Below are 17,056 nucleotides of genomic sequence, written 5' to 3' on the forward strand. Positions count from 1 at the left end.
GCAGCCGCAAAGCGCGGACGGGGAGGCCGGAACGCCTTGCCGTAAAGCAGCCCCGCCGCCCGTTCCCCGGCCGGGGAGCGGCGAGCTGCCACACTGCTGAAAAATAAAAAGCGCCTTTTCCCGCGCGCGGCGCCTGAGGGGCCGCCGGTTGAGGGACGGGGCAGTCGCCGCCCGCCTCGGCGGGGCCGGGCCGCCCGCCAACCTATCCCTTAACAACCCGGGGGGCTTCGGGTCGCTGCTTGTGGCGGGGCCGCGGCCGGCCGAGGACGCGTGTGGGGTAGAAACAAGCGGTTCCCGTCGCCACGGGGGTTAGCGGGGCTGCTGTCCGTCTTCGCGCGGCTCCCGGGGGCCGTTTCTCGCGCCTAGAGGGGTTTGGCGTTTTGGGGCTTTTTTGTTTTGTTTTCTCTCACTCTACAAAAAGTCCTTTAGCCTGAGAATGGTGTTGCCGAAGAGGGAAGACAAGCTCTGCTCTGCTGCCTGCCGCTGTGCTCACTGGTGAGTTCCTGCTACAGCTGTAAATCACAGAATCACAGAATAGTAGGGGTTGGAAGGGACCTCTGTGGGTCATCTAGTCCGACCACTCTGCCGAAGCAGGGTCACCTACAGCAGGCTGCACAGGACCTTGTCCAGGTGGGTCTTGAATATCTCCAGAGAAGGAGACTCCACAACCTCCCTGGGCAGCCTGTTCCAGTGCTCCGTCACCCTCAGAGGGAAGAAGTTCTTCCTCATGTTCAGACGGAACTTCCTGTGCTTTAGTTTGTGCCCGTTGCCCCTGTCCTGTCGCTGGGCTCCAATGAAAAGAGTCTGACCCTATCCTCCTGACACCCACCCTGGAGATATTGGTAAGCATTTATTAGGTCCCCTTGCAGCCTTCTCCAGGCTGAACAAGCCCAGCTCCCTCAGCCTCTCCTCGTAGGAGAGATGCTCCAGTCCCCTCACCATCCTTGTAGCCCTCCGCTGGACTCTCTCCAGTAGCTCTTCATCTTTCTTGAGCTGGGGAGCCCAGAACTGGACAGAGTACTCCAGATGAGGCCTCACTAGGGTAGAGGGGAAGGAGAAAACTCCCTCCACCTTCTGACCACACCCCAGGACACCACTGGCGTTCTTGGCAACCAGACACACTGCTGGCTCATGGTAAACTTGTCGTCCACCAGCACACCCGAGTCCCTCTCCACAGAGCTGCTCTCCAGCAGGTCCGCCCCAAGCCTGTACTGATGCCTGGGGTTGTTCTTCCCCAGATGCAGGACCCTGCATTTGCCTTTGTTGAACCTTATCAGGCTCCTCTCTGCCCAATAATTATCTGCCTGTCCAGGTCACGCTGAATGACAGCACAGCCTGCTAGGGCTACAAGGATGGTGAGGGGACTGGAACATCTCTCCTACGAGGAGAGGCTGAGGGAGCTGGGCTTGTTCAGCCTGAAGAAAAGAAGGCTGAGAGGGGATCTTATGAATGCCAATAAATATCTCCAGGGTGGGTGTCAGGAGGATGGGGTCAGATTCTTTTCAGTGGTGCCCAGTGACAGGACAAGGGGCAATGGGCACAAACTGAGGCACAGGAAGTTCCGTCTGAACATGAGGAAGATCTTCCCTCTGAGGGTGACGGAGCCCTGGAACAGGCTGCCCAGGGAGGTTGTGGAGTCTCCTTCTCTGGAGATATTCAAGACCCACCTGGACAAGGTCCTGTGCAGCCTGCTGTAGGTGACCCTGCTTCGGCAGGGGGGGTTGGACTAGATGATCCCTAGAGGTCCCTTCCAACCCCTACCATTCTGTGATTCGGTGACATAACTGCAGTTGCCAGGTTTTTATTTATTTACTTCAGAAATCACAGGTCCCAGAGTCACCATAATTCTGAACACTAAATAAACTTCTACCAAAGGGGAAAAAGTAATATGCCCACAGACGCAGCGTCTTATCTGCTTTTCTGGTAGGGGCAGAAACAAGTCTTTCCTCCCCGAGGGAGACATTCCATTCTCGAAAAGTGATTGCTTTGAGGGCAGTGACAGAGGTGAGCCCTGCCCTGTATGTAAAATTTAATCTCGCATAACCTTCAGAGATAAAGAGGAAGAGATACGGTTAAAATGGTGCACATGCTATAGTGTTTTTGGCAATAAACACTCTCTTTTCATCTGCAGAACTGTAGGCTCCAATGAAGCATTACATAATACACAGCAAAAGGTTATAGTTTACAATTAATAAAAGCTCTACTCGGGTCTGTGCTGTTAGATCAAGGTTGTGATAAAAGTGTTTGTGGGAAAATATACAGAGAACAGGCATGTTTTTAAAATATGACAGGATGTTTTTGGACTGGCATGTTAAGACTAAATCACGGCGGCGCTGCAGATCTGTCGAAAGAAGGGCAGGCACGAAGTTTTCAGTGATGAGGGTTTCTGACTTCTCCCCGTGGGTGCCCTTGAGCTGCTGGAGAGAAGACAGCTCCCCTTCATTTTGCAGCTGTCAGCTGACGTGCTGCAGATGGCCAGCTACCTATTCAACTCCACCACGTTTCACTGGCTCATCCAAAATGTAAGGAAAGTAAAAGCCTCAGCTTCCCCGTGCTTCTTGGCTTATATGCAGGGAGGTTCCCCACTGACACCCAGAATCAACCAGTTCAGTCTCCATCATCAACTTACTGGGCCCAGACTGGTCTATGCCTTCTCCCATCTTCTGGGTGCTGGAGGGCTTCTTTCACCAGGTGACAATCTTGCTGGCTTCTCTAGACTGTTCTTAGTCTAAACCACTTGCCTTTTTTCTGCTTTCTCAGAAAACAGGAAAGGTCAGTACACTAGGGGAGTTGAGTTTTCAAAAGTCATAGTGCACTTCATCAAGCTTCTATTTAAAGAATGAGTTGTGTGGTTAAACACAAGCTTGAAAGTTCAGAGAATTTGCTTTAATTTGTGTTCTGCTGAAATTCTATTTGGAAAGGCTCTGTGCTTTTCTGTATCTCAGTTTCTTGACTGTATTCGGGGAGAAGCATCTCTTACATATGAAGATAGATGTATTACAGTTTATGATTTGTTTAATTAGTATGATCATAGAATCATAGAATGGTTTGGGTTGGAAGGGACCTTTAGAGGTCATCTAGCCAAACCCCCCTGCAGTGAGCAGGGACATCTTCAACTAGACCAGGTTGCTCAGAGCCCCGTCCAACCCAGCCTGGAATGTTTCCAGGGATGGGGCCTCCACTACCCCTCTGGGCAGCCCGTGCCAGTGTTTCACCACCCTCATGGTAAAAAATTTCTTCCTTATATCCAGTCTAAATCTATTCTCCCTTACTTTAAAGCCATTACCCCTTGTCCTATCACAACAAGCCCTGCTGAAAAGATTTTCCTCATCTTTCCTATAGGCCTCCTTCAGGTACTGAAAGGCTGCTCTAAGGTCTCCCCGCAGCCTTCTCTTCTCCAGGCTGAACAGCCCCAGCTCTCTCAGCCTTTCCTCACAGCAGAGGGGTTCCAGCCCTCGGATCATTGCTGTGGCCTCCTCTGGCCCCGCTCCAACAGCCCAGGTCTGTCCTGTGCTGGGGGCTCCAGAGCTGGACACAGGACTCCAGGTGGGGTCTCACCAGAGTGGAGCAGAGGGGCAGAATCCCCTCCCTCGACTGCTGGCCACGCTTCTCTTGATGCAGCCCAGGATACGGCTGGCCTTCTGGGCTGCGAGCGCACATTGGTGGCTCATGTCAAGCTTTTCCTCCACTAGCACGCCCAAGTCCCTCTCAGCAGAGCTGCTCTCAATCCCTTCATCCCCCAGCCTGTATCGATAGCGGGGATTACCCCGACCCAGATGCAGGACCTTGCACTTGGCCTTATTGAACCTCATGAGGTTCACACAGGCCCACTTCTCGAGCTTGTCCAGGTTACGAATACCATACATACATTAGCTAGAAGTAATAGGGCCCTTGACATAGATTATAGAGGAAAACGGGAGAACAAAAAATTTTTTTTTTTAAATCTGCAGTCAGTTTCAAGTAATGATGATTTAGTGGTATTTTAAAAGCATACGGTGGGAGAGCTAGATTTGATATATATGGGAGGATTTTGCCAAATGTGAGTTCTCATAGGATTGCAGTAGTAAATGTCAAAAAAAGAAAGAATTTCTGGAATGCCTTCAAGACGTGGTGTCTTAAGAGATGAGCTGGTTTGGGGTATTTTTTACATACCAGAATATTTCTGAATCATTCAGGAACGTTGAAATACTTTTAATATATGTGGGTTGAAAGTAAATCAGTCTCACTCCTTTCATTCATTTTCTTCAAGGCACGTTTCTTACCAGAATCATGGGATCATGTAAACTGGAAGGGACCTCCAAAGCTCATCATCTCTAACCCCTGCTCAAAGTAGGGCCAGTTAAAGCTAGTTCCTCAAGGCTTCGTTGAGTCTGCTTTTGAATACCTTCAATGCAAGAGATTTTGCAGCTGCTGTGGTCCCCTCTTTTCAGTGTTTGACTGCCCTCATGGTAAGGTTTTTTTTTTTCCTTGTAGTGAGTCAGAAATTCCTGTGCTTCAGTTTGTGTCCCTTGCCCCTCATCCTTGCCTCTCATCATTTCCCTGTGCATTTGTTTTCTCTACATCCTCCCATTAGGCAACTGTAGACAGCAATAAGCTCCCTCCTCAGCTTTCTCTTGAGGCTGAACAGACCCAGTTCTTTCAGGTTCTCTTCATACGTCGTGAGCTCCAGTCCCCTGAGCAGCCTGGTGGCCCTCTACTGGGCTCCGTCCAGTCTATCAATGTATTTCTTGTAGTGGTGAGGTCAAAACTGAACTCTTATAAGATGTGGTCTCACATGTGCCAAATAGGGGGAAAGAACCACTTTTCTTACCTTACTGGCTACGCTCTTGCTAACAGCAGCTCACGTGTGGTTAACCCTCTTTGCTGCAAGGACACTCTGCTGACTCATGTTGCACTCGCTGTACACCAGGACCTCCGAGTCTTTTCCTGCTAGGCTCCTTTGTTGACCTCTAACCTTTCCTATTGCATAAAGCTATTTCTCCCCCAGTGCAGGACTTTGCATTTGCCTGTGTTGAACTGCATGAGGTTCCTATGAATCCATTCCTCCAACCATTCTAGGACACTCTCCATAGAAGCCCCAACCTCCAGCTTATAAATCATTCACCCCCAGTTTAGTATTGTCTGCAGATTTGCTCTGATCGCTCCCCATCCCATCATCCAGGTCATCAATAAAAGACATTAAACAGTACTGGTGCTAGTATCAGTCCCTGAGGGATGTCACTGGTAACCTGCAGCCACTTGGGCTCTGTAGCCTTGATAACTCTTTGAGCCAATGGCCAAGGCAACTTTCCACTCACCTTGTCATCTACTTATCCAGCCATATTTCATCAATTTGATTGTAAGGGTACTATAGGAAAACACATCAAGAGCTTTGCAAAAGCTTTACAGCATCCCCAGCTCCCCTTCTGTCCACACAGGCAGTCATGTCATTATAGAAAGCAATCGATTTGACCTGATAAATATATGCTGGCTGTTGAATTACCTCCTTGTCCTTCCCATGCTTGGACGTGGCTTCCAGGAGGATTTGTTCTATCACCTTCCCAGGGACTGAGGTTAGGCAGACTGGTCTGTCATTCTCTGGATCTTTCTTTTTGCCCTCCTTGAAGATAGGTGTAACCTTTACCCATCTCCAGTCATCAGGAACCTCCCCAGATCACCATAACCTTTCAAAGCTGGTAGAGAGTGGCCTTGCAATGAAATTGGCCAGCTCCTTCAGCAGCCTTTGTTGCATCCCATCTGCTCTTGTGGACTTGTGTGCATCCAGTTGGCTTCAGTGCTCCCTAACTGCTGTGCTGGGTACTGCTTCGCTCCCACAGATTGCTGCTAGGCTTGAGGAACTGGGAAGCCTAAGGGCAGGCCATATCAGCGAAAACCATGGCAAAAGAAGCATTGGGTACCTCATCCTTTTCCATGTCTTCTGTCGCTGTGTCCCCTGATCCATGGAGCAGCCGACCCATATTTTCCTCAGCCTTCGTTTTGCTGCCAGCATACCTGCAGGAGCATTTCATGTTAACCTCCACCTCCCTCTCCGGTTTCCACTCCAGCTGAGCTTTGGCTTTCCTAACACCAGCCCTGCATGCTCAAGCAATGTCTCTGTATTCCTCCTGGGCAGACCATCTGTGCTTCCACTTTATGTACACTTCCTTTTTGTGCTGGAGCGCAGCTGGGAGTCCCTTGTGCACCCATGCTGGCCTCCTGCCATACTTGCTTGACTTTCTGCACATCAGAACGGACTGCTCTTTTTCTTACAGGAGGTTCTCCTTGAAGATCAATCAGCTGCCCTGGGCTCCATGCCCTCTAGAGCAGTCTCCCATTGGATCCTGCCAAGAAGATTCCTGAGTAAGTCAAAACCTGCTTCCCTGAAGTCCAGGGTTGTGACTGTACTACTTGCCTTGCTCAGCTGTCTCCAGATTTTCAGCTCTACAGTCTTGTGTTTGCTGCAGCCAAGACTGCGCTTTCACATCTTTGACCAATTCTTTCTTGACTGTAATATGTCCAGCATGACATCTGCCCTGGCATCTTTCTTCCTTGAAATGCTTCTGGTAGTCTATATAAAACAGAAGGATCTTCTCCCTCCTGCATTCTTCTGGTGGTGATTTTGGCAATCAGCTGGTCCAGGGAGCCCAGTATTTTTTTCTCAAAGAGCAGGCAGTAAAGGATATGTAAGAAAGAATGTAATTAATTGTGGTGGTTTAGAGAGACTTAGAGTAAGCTCAGGGTTTCTCAGCTGTGTAGGTAACACTGAATTTTGCCATTCTAAGGATGAAGGGGCTGGGCTGTGCTGGGAAAGGAGGATACTTGAAATAGAGAGCTTGTGGGCAGACAGATGAAGGAGCAGAGCCCTGGAAAATTGTCCCAAAAGGACAACACCACTGCCACAGGGAGCATGGAAAAGGCTGGAGAGGTATTCTGGCATATTCACTGAGTATTATATGGATACTCAGTGGAGCAGCTGTGAGTTTGACTTGTTAGAGCTCCGGAATTTGCACTGGGGCCCTGGCCTTTGTGCTGCCCCTGATCCTATGCTGCCTTAGGTAACAGTTATTTTACCTATGTACAGAGGTAGCTCTGCACCTAAATTACCTGATAACGACATCTGCTGTATAAAAGTGCACCTTCTAATTGATATTAACTGTTTTCTGTGTGTGTATAGGTCAAAATTGCTGAATTAACTGGAAAAAGTATTTTTTTTAATTCTGTTAGCTCGATGGGAAAACATAGCCATGGCAACTGAGGTGGATTCTGTTCTGCTCCATGTATTGCTGAGAGCTCCGTCAGTTAATCTCCATTTACAGAGGCTGTTTTACTGGTATTTTTATTAAGAATCTGAACACACAGCTGGATTTTCAGAACACCAGTTGAGTTTGTAAGCTAACATCGTAGTTTTCGCCTTATGAAAACAGCAAATTTAGAAACCAAAGCAAAAGCTTTAACACAGAAACCCCTAGCATCCCTTTTGCACAGTGGGAATGCAACAGCCAGAAAAGGCTGCAGCGTGTTTTCCCCTCTCACTTTTGAAAGATTAATGGGTCAAACCTTTAGCTGACTCATACTCTGAAAGCAAGGAACAGCTCACACATTTAAATCTCGCTGCAGAAGTTCAGGATGATATGGATAGAAGTCATATATTTTATCCATCTGCTAGAGCTAACAACCTGCGTAAAAATGGAAGGTGTGTCTGAATCAGAAGATGAGACAGCTGAGCTGATCTAACAACTCAGCACTGCTGAAGGAAGGATATCTCACCCACTCGCCCTTTCCAAACCTTCTCCATGTTCCTAGTTCGGGTTTTCCACCACTTCTCTTCCATGAGCTCTGCTTTCCCAAAGGCTATCAATGAGCCAGTTCAGCTCACTAACACAGAAGCAGATGGATCGAGCACAAAATAACTTGATCTTTTCTCTTTAGCTAATGAACAAGACCAGACTTCTGCAAGCTGTCTGATGACCACTAGAACCGGTGCAAAGCAAGGCTGGCAGCTGCAGACAGGAGTGAAAGACGGCTGAGAAACGAGATCTCATCCTGATGGTAGTGGTGAGCTACAGCTCAGCCATCTGCTGAAATCTCCCAGTGTGCCATTTTAGTTCGTGGTTTGTCTTCAAGGGTGAAAGAGTTGGACCCAAGGTGTAGGACCGTCCACACTGCTCTACCAACTCTTCTGCTGTCGTGACAGAAGGGCAACAACATGCAGTTAGCATCAGTAAAGCCTAGGCTCGGTTTGTGGTTTCATGGTCAGCAGCAGCGCTGCTCAGGCAGTCCCGTTCCTGCCCAGCCAACTGATTTCCTCTACTTCCACCTGCCCTCCCGTTCGCTGCCACGGAGTGATTTCCATAGCTGCGTAATGAATCACACAGGTCAAACAATCTGGCAGAAGAAAACAAACAACATTTCTCCATTTTGCCTTGTTGTATTAGATCAGTTCCCTTGTTTGTTCACAGTGTAGCTGCACAAACAGTTCTGCTGGCGCAGTGCAGGGGGTGGCACATGAACAACTGGTGGGAAGAGAAGGAGGTGGGAGGAAAAAAGCCAGGATTACTTAAGCCAGTATCGTCACCAAATAAATCCTCATGGACCCACAGCTCATGTGAACAGAGCCTTTAGTCCAGTTTAAAGTGACCTTTCTTCCGGAATGGCTTGTCCTGTGTGTGAAGGAGCTTTCACTGAACCAGCAAGGCACACATAGAGTGTATGAAGCATATTTACAAAGGGACTTTAGACCCCAGTTTATGGAAGAAATGTTGGGGATCTGCAGCCCCACGCTGGCCCTGTGACAGAGTCCAGTAGCAACACAACCTCCATCAACAGGAGTTCAGCTGCTGGTGTGGCAGATACGCCTGTACCAGCAGCAATTAAAAATGTCCTAATGCTAAGGGCTGATGTCCACCCTTTGGGCCATCCCAGAACTTTTTCCTAGAAGTGTGAATAGAAAAGTACTAAGTCTGTCACCATAGCATTGAAGAACCTGAAAGGCCAGTAGAAGAAACTGATGTTCAGATAAACTGTGTTTCACATGCCCTGTCTGTATAGCGAGCAGGAGCATGTGCATCTACCTCCCTAGAGTTTTCTCTGCATCTCCCCAGAAAACATTACAAGGGTGATCCCCACCGAGATTTGCTTTCAACCCGGGAAAGATGCAACAGGTCGGGACTATCCAGGGAAGCCCCGTGCTTCCAGAACCTCTCGGCACCTCTTGGGCAGGCTGTTCTTGGCCTGGCTCTGTCCTTAACACTCAGGGAATCCTCTTCCACAAACAGCCCTGTTGCACAGCCAGTCCGTGGGGATGTTAGTACAGGCTCAGGCCTTGCACCGCATTGTCTGTTCTGTGTAAGTATCACCCACCAGAGGAGCAGCTCATGCAAAAAATCTGTGGGTAATTGAATACAATTTTGCAAAGTCGGGCTTTTTCCTGTTCCTGTTTGTACATAACTTTTGCCTTTTTTCCCATGCCCCACCCTAGTTTTTCTATGTAGTTTGCCATGACAATACACTTTGCCTTAAATATTTTTCTATTGAAATAGCCACACACAACACTTAGCCCAAAATATTTTCCGATGAAACACACACAGCCATGATGACTGTGTTGGCATCATCTTCAGAATCTACTCACAGTGCTAAAATACCAGTGCAATGATTAGCTGCAACGAGATCTGATGATTTAGAAATGCCTTAGAGACATACTTACTCTTTCTAATTCAGGCTTTCTTTAGCTTCACGGTGCAGGAATTATTTGCTGGGAAAAATGGTCTGACACCTAAGGTTAATCTATATTTAAATAAATGGGTTATTCTCTCAGCTCATATTTCGGTTTAATTTTTCAGTAGTTGTACTGCAAAAACTCCAAAGCGGCTGCGAAACCTCATAACAGAACAGGGTGCAGGCACATAACAGGGTGCAGGCACAGATTTGCCAGCAGTGCTAAGAGGGCAACAGCCCACAACTGCGGAGCTGCTGGAGCAGCTCCTGTGTCCCATCCCTTCATAGCTTTGCTGTTGCTCTTTCTTCTCCCAGGAACCCTCTTCCCCAGGATCTACCTGACTCTGTGGTGCCTGGCAGCCGTGCGGCTCCTGAACCGTTCCTCTGGTCACAGCAGTTCATGTAAACCTGTTAGCTCTCTACAAAGAGGAAAGTCTTGGATAATAATGGCTTTTCTTTCCACTTCGGGTATGGTTTCACTCTTACTCCAATCCAGTGCAGCTGCAGGCTGCCACCAAAAAGCACGTTCCTATTCCACTCACCCTCCTGCCTCGGCATGGGTCTTCCCTCCATTACATATGGTGGCAAACCCAGTTTAGATTAATTTTAACTGCATGGAACTGGACAATTTGCTGTAAGGTGCCGCAGAGCTGGTGTCAGACTGTGCTGTTGCTAAAGCAAGGGGGCTCTCAGGGGGATTCCTGCCTTCCATGCCTTTCCCCTGTTGCACATGGGGCTGGGGGACAAGTTCACATGCACAGAGATTTATTAGAGGGGTTCATAGCTGAGGGCATACATTGAATCTAATAAATGAGAGACTGAGAAAGAGAAGGGAAAGGGAGAATGCTTCTGTGTGGGCAGCAAAGAAAAATGTGAGGAGAGGGTCCCCAGAAAGCATCCTCTCCTGGACTCCTCTCCAGGACCGCCCCCCTGCAGCACTTTTCCCATAGTAATGATACAATATTTATTGGGAACCCCCCAAATGCTACTGATTGTAACCGCTTATGTTGCAGGTGCTGCAGGGTGGATGGTTGTCAAGCTTTGTGCCCCCTGTAATGTAAACCAAGCAAGAAGATGTGATTCTCACGCTGGTCGCAATCGGTTCCCTTGAGAACCTGCTGAGAACTCTATCAGGGTTTGCAGGTGCAAGGTCATGAGAATGCCAGCATTAGAAAAACAAGGGAAAGATACTGGCCTGGAGGCACTGGGAAACATTGCCAAGGCAGCTGGGGTGAGAGGACACAGAGCTGGGGGTGGAAAGCGGGTCCGGAGTTACGATGGAAGGCCCTTAGCCTGTAAAGATCTCAGTAAAGAGATTTTTCCTAATATCCAGTCTAAACCTCCTCAACCTGATGCAACTAGAGGCCTTTGAACATCCACCACCTGTCCTGAGCCAACATTACTGACTGTTTAAATATTCAGTCAGCCGGATCAGGGATCCGATCTGATGGAAAACTAACCGAGCCAAAAAGAATAGAGTGGTTTTAAGCACTACACCCAGCGTCAGAGAGAAGACAAGAGCAGAGAGGTGCACAGGGCCATTTATCTGAGCAGCAGCAAGGGCTGAGTTTTTCTTAAACCCGTTGTAAGCATACACTTCCAGTCAGACTTCCCTGTCCTCTTTCTTGTGTGGGCACAAGCTCCGTGATGAACTGGTTCAGAGCGTACATCTAATCTTGAACTATACTTCTTCTCCCTGTGCTGCTCCAGTTTTCCCCCAACCTGGTTTACCCCTTGACTAAACAAATATTTGCATTGGCCTGGCAGAAGAACCTGGGCAGGCATACGAGCAAGTGCCAAAGGGAAGGCAGGGAACAGAATACATAAGCTGATGCTGCTTTTAAAAATTTAACAGGTTAAACCATGGCCCAACACGGCTTTGCACCACTTTTCTACTTGAAGACCTTAAAAGTGGCGTCAAGTTGCATCAGGGGAGGTTTGGATTGGATATTAGGAAATATTTCTTTACTGAAAGAGTGGTCAGACATTGGAACAGGCTGCCCAGGGAGGTGGTAGAGTCCCCGTCCCTGGAGGTGTTCAGAAAGCATGTAGATATGGCACTTCAGGAGATAGTTTAGCAGGCATGGTGGTGTTGGGGTGACGGTTGGACTTGATGATCTTAGAGGTCTTTGCCATCCTTAATGATTCTATGATTCTATGAAAGGTTTGGAGATGACAAAGCTGGTCTATCTCTGTTCTGGGTACTACCAGCCTAGCGCAGTGCTGTCACAACTGCGTTGCGCTGTTCCTTGCTGCCATCCTTTATTGGTATAGCAGCATTACCAAGTAGGACTCTCCCTCGTTAAGTCTTTTTCAATCTATTCAATAATTTTGCTGCTGGAATGGAAAATGGGCACATTCCACATGGAAATGGCAGAGGTGGGAGGGGCCTGAAAATACACTGGGGTATAGGATTAGAATTCCAAAAGCGCTTCACATATTTCTAAAAGGGTCTGAAAATTTTTTTTAATGGGGATAAATTGAAGATACTGCACTTAGGCAGCCATGTTCAACTGCACAAGTAAGGACCAGGTTTCAGGAAGGAGGGTGAGGGGATTGCAACAGACAACACCTTGAATAATGTCAGCTACTGCAGCTAAGGTCTCATCTGTTTATCCAGTTCCAGGCACTGTGCTTCAAGAACAATATGACTCAGCTGGAGAGCGTCCAGAGAAGAACCAGCGGGAATGATGAGAGGGTTGAAAACATGACCTGCAATGGAAAAATGGAACAAACTGGAACTTCTTGCCCTAAACAACAGAAAACTGAGGAGAGATGATAATAGACAGAAAGAAATGAAAGGCCATTGAAAAGAAGAAATAATTTCTTTTCCACAGGACAAGAAGCAATGGACTTCAATTATAGTAAAGAAGATTCAGTTTATGTATAGGAAAAAAATATAGGAATAGATAATTAATAGAAATAGATTGCTGTGGAAGATGGCATATGGAGACTTTAAGGTTAGAGAAATGCCAGTTAGGAATACTTTAGGCTTAACTGATCCTATTTAAGGCCAATGTGGCCAATGGCCTCTTGAGTTTCCTTCTACACAGGCTTGTTCCAGGTGCAGGGCAGACAAGAAGGAAGCACAAAATTAATAGGGATTAGTAGAGAATAAAGTAGTCTCACAGATTACACAGCAGCAGAGTCAGGAGAAAGTCTCATTGGCCTGTTTCCTTTCCTCTCAGTGCCAAGGTAAGATTTGAGCTCAGGGTAACTACATATTTCTGATAATCCTTGAGAAACTTAAGAGTTCATGTTTCCACAGTGAGCATGTTGGCTTATTGCTGGGAAGTGGTTTATAAAGTTGGCTGGCAGAAAAAAATTGACTGCGAAGACTGTGGAGCCTTCATATCCTTTCTGTGTACCATGGCCTGTGCTTGGCTGTTTGCTGTGACTTTCGTGCATGAAAGCAGTGTTACAATATTGTAAAACAATGATAGGAATAGCCACCTTATTTTATTAGTTCAGCTTCAGGCTGAGGGCCACAAAGATGATCCGAGGGCTGGAACACTTCTCCTGTGAGGAAAGGCTGAGAGACTTGGGGCTGTTCAGCCTGGAGAAGAGAAGGCTGCGGGGACACCTAGCAGCCTTCCAGTGCCTGAAGGGGGCCTGTAGGAAAGAGGAGGACAATCTTTTTAGCAGGGCTTGTTGCGACAGGACAAGGACTAATGGCTTTAAAGTAAGGGAGGGTAGATTTCGACTAGATATAAGGAAAAAATTTTTTGCAATGAGGGTGGTGAAACCCTGGCACAGGTTGCCCAGAGCAGTGGTCGATGCCTCATCCCTGGAAACCTTGCAGGTCAGGTTGGACGGGACTCTGAGCAACCTGATCCATTTGAAGATGTCCCTGCTCACTGCAAGGCAGTTGGGCTAGACAACCTCTAAAGGTCCCTTCCAACAACAAAGCATTCTGTGACGGCCTGCTTTTAAATTGTATAGCCAAGTGCACAGAGAGTTCGAGTGCCTGCATGCTAACCGTTCCTGATCAGGGTTTCGTGCAAACGCTCAGGTGGCACGCAGGCCTCTAGCGTTGCGCATGCAAAACAGCTGCACGGCTGCGCGCTGGATTTCAGGCTGAGCATCACGCACTTGGCATCTACTCTCCTCCCACTTGATATCATTCGTTTGCCATTGGGCTGCACATTACCCACACTGCTGGCTACGGAACGACTCTTAACATCTTAACTACATCTAAAGGAGATGTTAAATGGATGGCAATGACACTCCAGAGGATACCAGAAATGTTTACTGCTTCTAACTATCTCTTGTCTATTGTTCGACTCTATTCGACAGTAACTATCAGGGCCAGCTCCAACTATGAGCAAAAGACTCCCTTAGCCCACTTCCTTCAGGCTTAGTATCAAAAGAGAACCACAGAAAACTCTTTTAAGAAAATAAATTGGGTTTCTTGTAATAAAATAAAGATATCTGTATACTTGTAATCTTGTCAGATACTTACCTGAGATATAGACTGCAGGAGCACTCTCACTAGTGTCTGACTAGCTATGGACAACTCACTTTTTTCACTTCCATGTATAAAACCGAAGGAAATAATAATGCTGATTTCCTCACTAGTGGACTTTGGACCCCGCTGAGGGAAAGTGCTCTTTTAAAAGCTGTTTTACTATTTTCAGGAGAAAAAAACCCAGATTTTTAAGGACTCTGAGAGCTTTTGAGATGAGTCGCTGAGAAAATTGCAGATACAAGACCACATGAAAAGCTTGTTACTCAGCCTTCATTCACATGTAGCATCTGTTGTAGCTAACTAAATTTGCTTCTTTCTACTTACCTTTTACTTGGTACTAAAACATACTTCTTTTTCCCATAATTTGTAGTTCTACTTTGATAGAACACAATCTGAATTCGAAACAAAGAATGTTGAATCGGAGGTAATCATAGCTAAGGGGCTTCAGACAGAGATGGGCTGACCTCAGAGGAGGCTTGAGCAGGAGTCGGATCCTGTCCTGGACACCAGGTCATCAGGAGCTGCAATATTCCACCTCAAACATTGCCACTGACAAGGAAAGCGTATGAATGCGTGCCCTAACCAGTTCCAGTGGAGCTCAATAGCTATTTCATTTGCACTTCTTGGATTTTTAAGAGCAGAAGGGGTATTATATCATCCAGCTTGATCTCCTGTTTAATAAGCGCAATAGAATTTTACGGAGTGAGTTAGTGCTGAGCCCAAAATCTTATGTTTATTGAAAGTATTTTCCACAAAGACATCCAGTCCTGAGCTGAGCACTTGAATAAATGGAAAATCTACTCCTTCCCGTGGTAGACTGTTCCACTGGTTAATCACTCTCACAGTTGAACAATTGTGCCTTATTTCTCATGTGAAATTTGCCTGGCTCCAGCTCTTACCATCTCTTCTTGCTACGTCTCTCTCCACTAAAATAAAGAGACCTGGTAATTCTTCCCTATAAGAATAAATTTTGTTCTCAAGCCACCTAGTAGCCTGTCTCTGGGTTTTGTTGTATTTTTCACAGATGACACATACAGGCTCTTTAAGGGTAGAAACCAGCACACGTACTGGAAATTGCTATGACCACAGGAGTACTAGCTGCCAGTACCCTGTGTACCCAGCCCATTAAACCTCTCGCCACATTCCTCTTCTGGAGGTTACTGCCCCTGTCTGAGGGCAGACCTGTTTCCCAGCCCAGCAGAGTCCCAACCAGTTTGGTTTGCTTCATTCCTTTAACAGCATCTCAGCTCACTGCGACTGCACAGGGCAGCTCTCCTGGCAGATCTCAGGCCACAGCACCATTTGGTGGGAGGAGGAGGAGGCTGGGGACCAGCGGCTGGCACGGCTGGGCACAGGGAAGGATCTCTCTCCATAAATATGGGTCTCACCCACAGCGGCTGTCCAACTCTGGTGACAATTCTGTGACAATTTAAGCCAATCTGATTGCCACAGGTCTGATCCATCCCTGGTTACATGATCCCACTCTGTTCCTACTGCCAACTCTCTTGCTCACATCACCCTCGATGACCCACTCCAAGGCAATAAATCAGCAGACAGCTTTCACTTTTTATTCCCCCTGAAGTAGTTTCCTACCACTCTGGTGCCCGGAACCAGCTCGTCGAGGGACTGGACAAGTTCCAGCATCAGCGCAATGAAGAACATTGAAATCTGTGTTTGTAGTATAGGTGTCAGCCCTGACAGCCGTTTTTAATCTGCCTGTGGCCATGGATTACAGCCTGAGGTTCCTCTGACCCCATAGCGAAATGCCACAGTTCAACACCATTCTCACAATTCATCTGTAGAGATAAAACCACCTCAAAGCTGACCATTTTATTTATAAAGTCAAGTTTCAGTACAATACAGATGCATGGAAGAGGTAATATTAGGACTGCATTTTAAAATCGTTGCTGGAGGAGCCCTGCCTACATCTTGGACTACAGACTGCAAAGAAAACCAGAGATCAGCAGATTTTCGAGGTCCCTGAAGACACCCACTGGAATGCAGCCACTTTGTTAAAGACCTGAACTGGAGGCCAGAGGTTTAGGGAGAAGGTCCCAGTTAGCAGCCTTGACTAAATCTTCAGCTGCTGCACATCAGGATAATGTACAGGCTTCTGCAGCACAGCGTTACTTTACTCTTGGCTCAGCAATGAGATGTTTAAATACTGGCAAAGAAAAGAAAGACTGCTTTGTTCTGGTTTAAGATTTCTAACAACGGTGATCAGGCTTTGTTTTGTTTCACCCAGGGAATAGCACTTCACTGTTAAAGAAGATGTAATATCTTAATAATCCTCAGGCTCACACATAGATTCCCACAGCAGCTGAACAGGCGCTGGCCGTCAGGCTGCTGGTCCCGATTGTCTGTCTTCCCCTTCTGCGTGTTCGTTGCATATGCACTGTAATTCTGATTCATAGCAATTTGTAAAGTAATAAATTCCTTACCAAAAGCTGGTGACACATCCTCCAGAATGAGAAGTCTCAAAAGCTTTTGAGTAAAGAAAATAATTCACATATCTTTGTTTTCTAATATAATCCCAGGAATTATTATGGCTCATATTGGCATGGCTTTATGTTTTAAATAGGCGTTGGAGTATAGCCAGCTGCCACAAACAAGCAAAACAGAGTTTCCTACCTTGTTTCTAGGCTGAAGAAGTGTGTCCAATACTAAAAACAGATTGTTCTTGGTTTCACAATTTCACAGCAATTAAAGATATGGCTAACTTCAAATGCACATACACACGCAGTTATTCTATACACAGCATTCCCACACCTTCTCAGATGTAATTACACGCTGTAGTTCTATTGAAGAGTTTAATACTGTGCTGAGTTTGCAAAGACAAAAAGGCTGGAAGAAGGAAATGGAAAATCCCCTGCAAATTCTGCCTTCAGTGGGAGC

General features: G+C 47.0%; 1 long non-coding RNA gene across 3 annotated transcripts; it reads left to right on the plus strand.

Annotated features, from left to right (window-relative positions):
• The first annotated feature begins 64 nt into the window (after positions 1–64).
• On the plus strand, positions 65–15,136 carry LOC142360863 (uncharacterized). 3 transcript variants are annotated; one of them, XR_012763461.1, is made up of 6 exons: positions 65–495; positions 4,250–4,448; positions 6,252–6,339; positions 7,909–8,034; positions 10,009–10,161; positions 12,314–15,136. It is a non-coding gene; the product is annotated as an uncharacterized LOC142360863 (long non-coding RNA). The 3 variants fall into 3 exon arrangements; XR_012763462.1 differs by having other exon boundaries at positions 7,909–8,028; XR_012763463.1 differs by lacking the exon at positions 10,009–10,161.
• The last annotated feature ends 1,920 nt before the right edge of the window (positions 15,137–17,056 follow it).

The sequence above is a fragment of the Opisthocomus hoazin genome, chromosome 1 (assembly GCF_030867145.1).
Source record: "Opisthocomus hoazin isolate bOpiHoa1 chromosome 1, bOpiHoa1.hap1, whole genome shotgun sequence".
In the NCBI taxonomy this organism is placed as follows: domain Eukaryota; kingdom Metazoa; phylum Chordata; class Aves; order Opisthocomiformes; family Opisthocomidae; genus Opisthocomus; species Opisthocomus hoazin.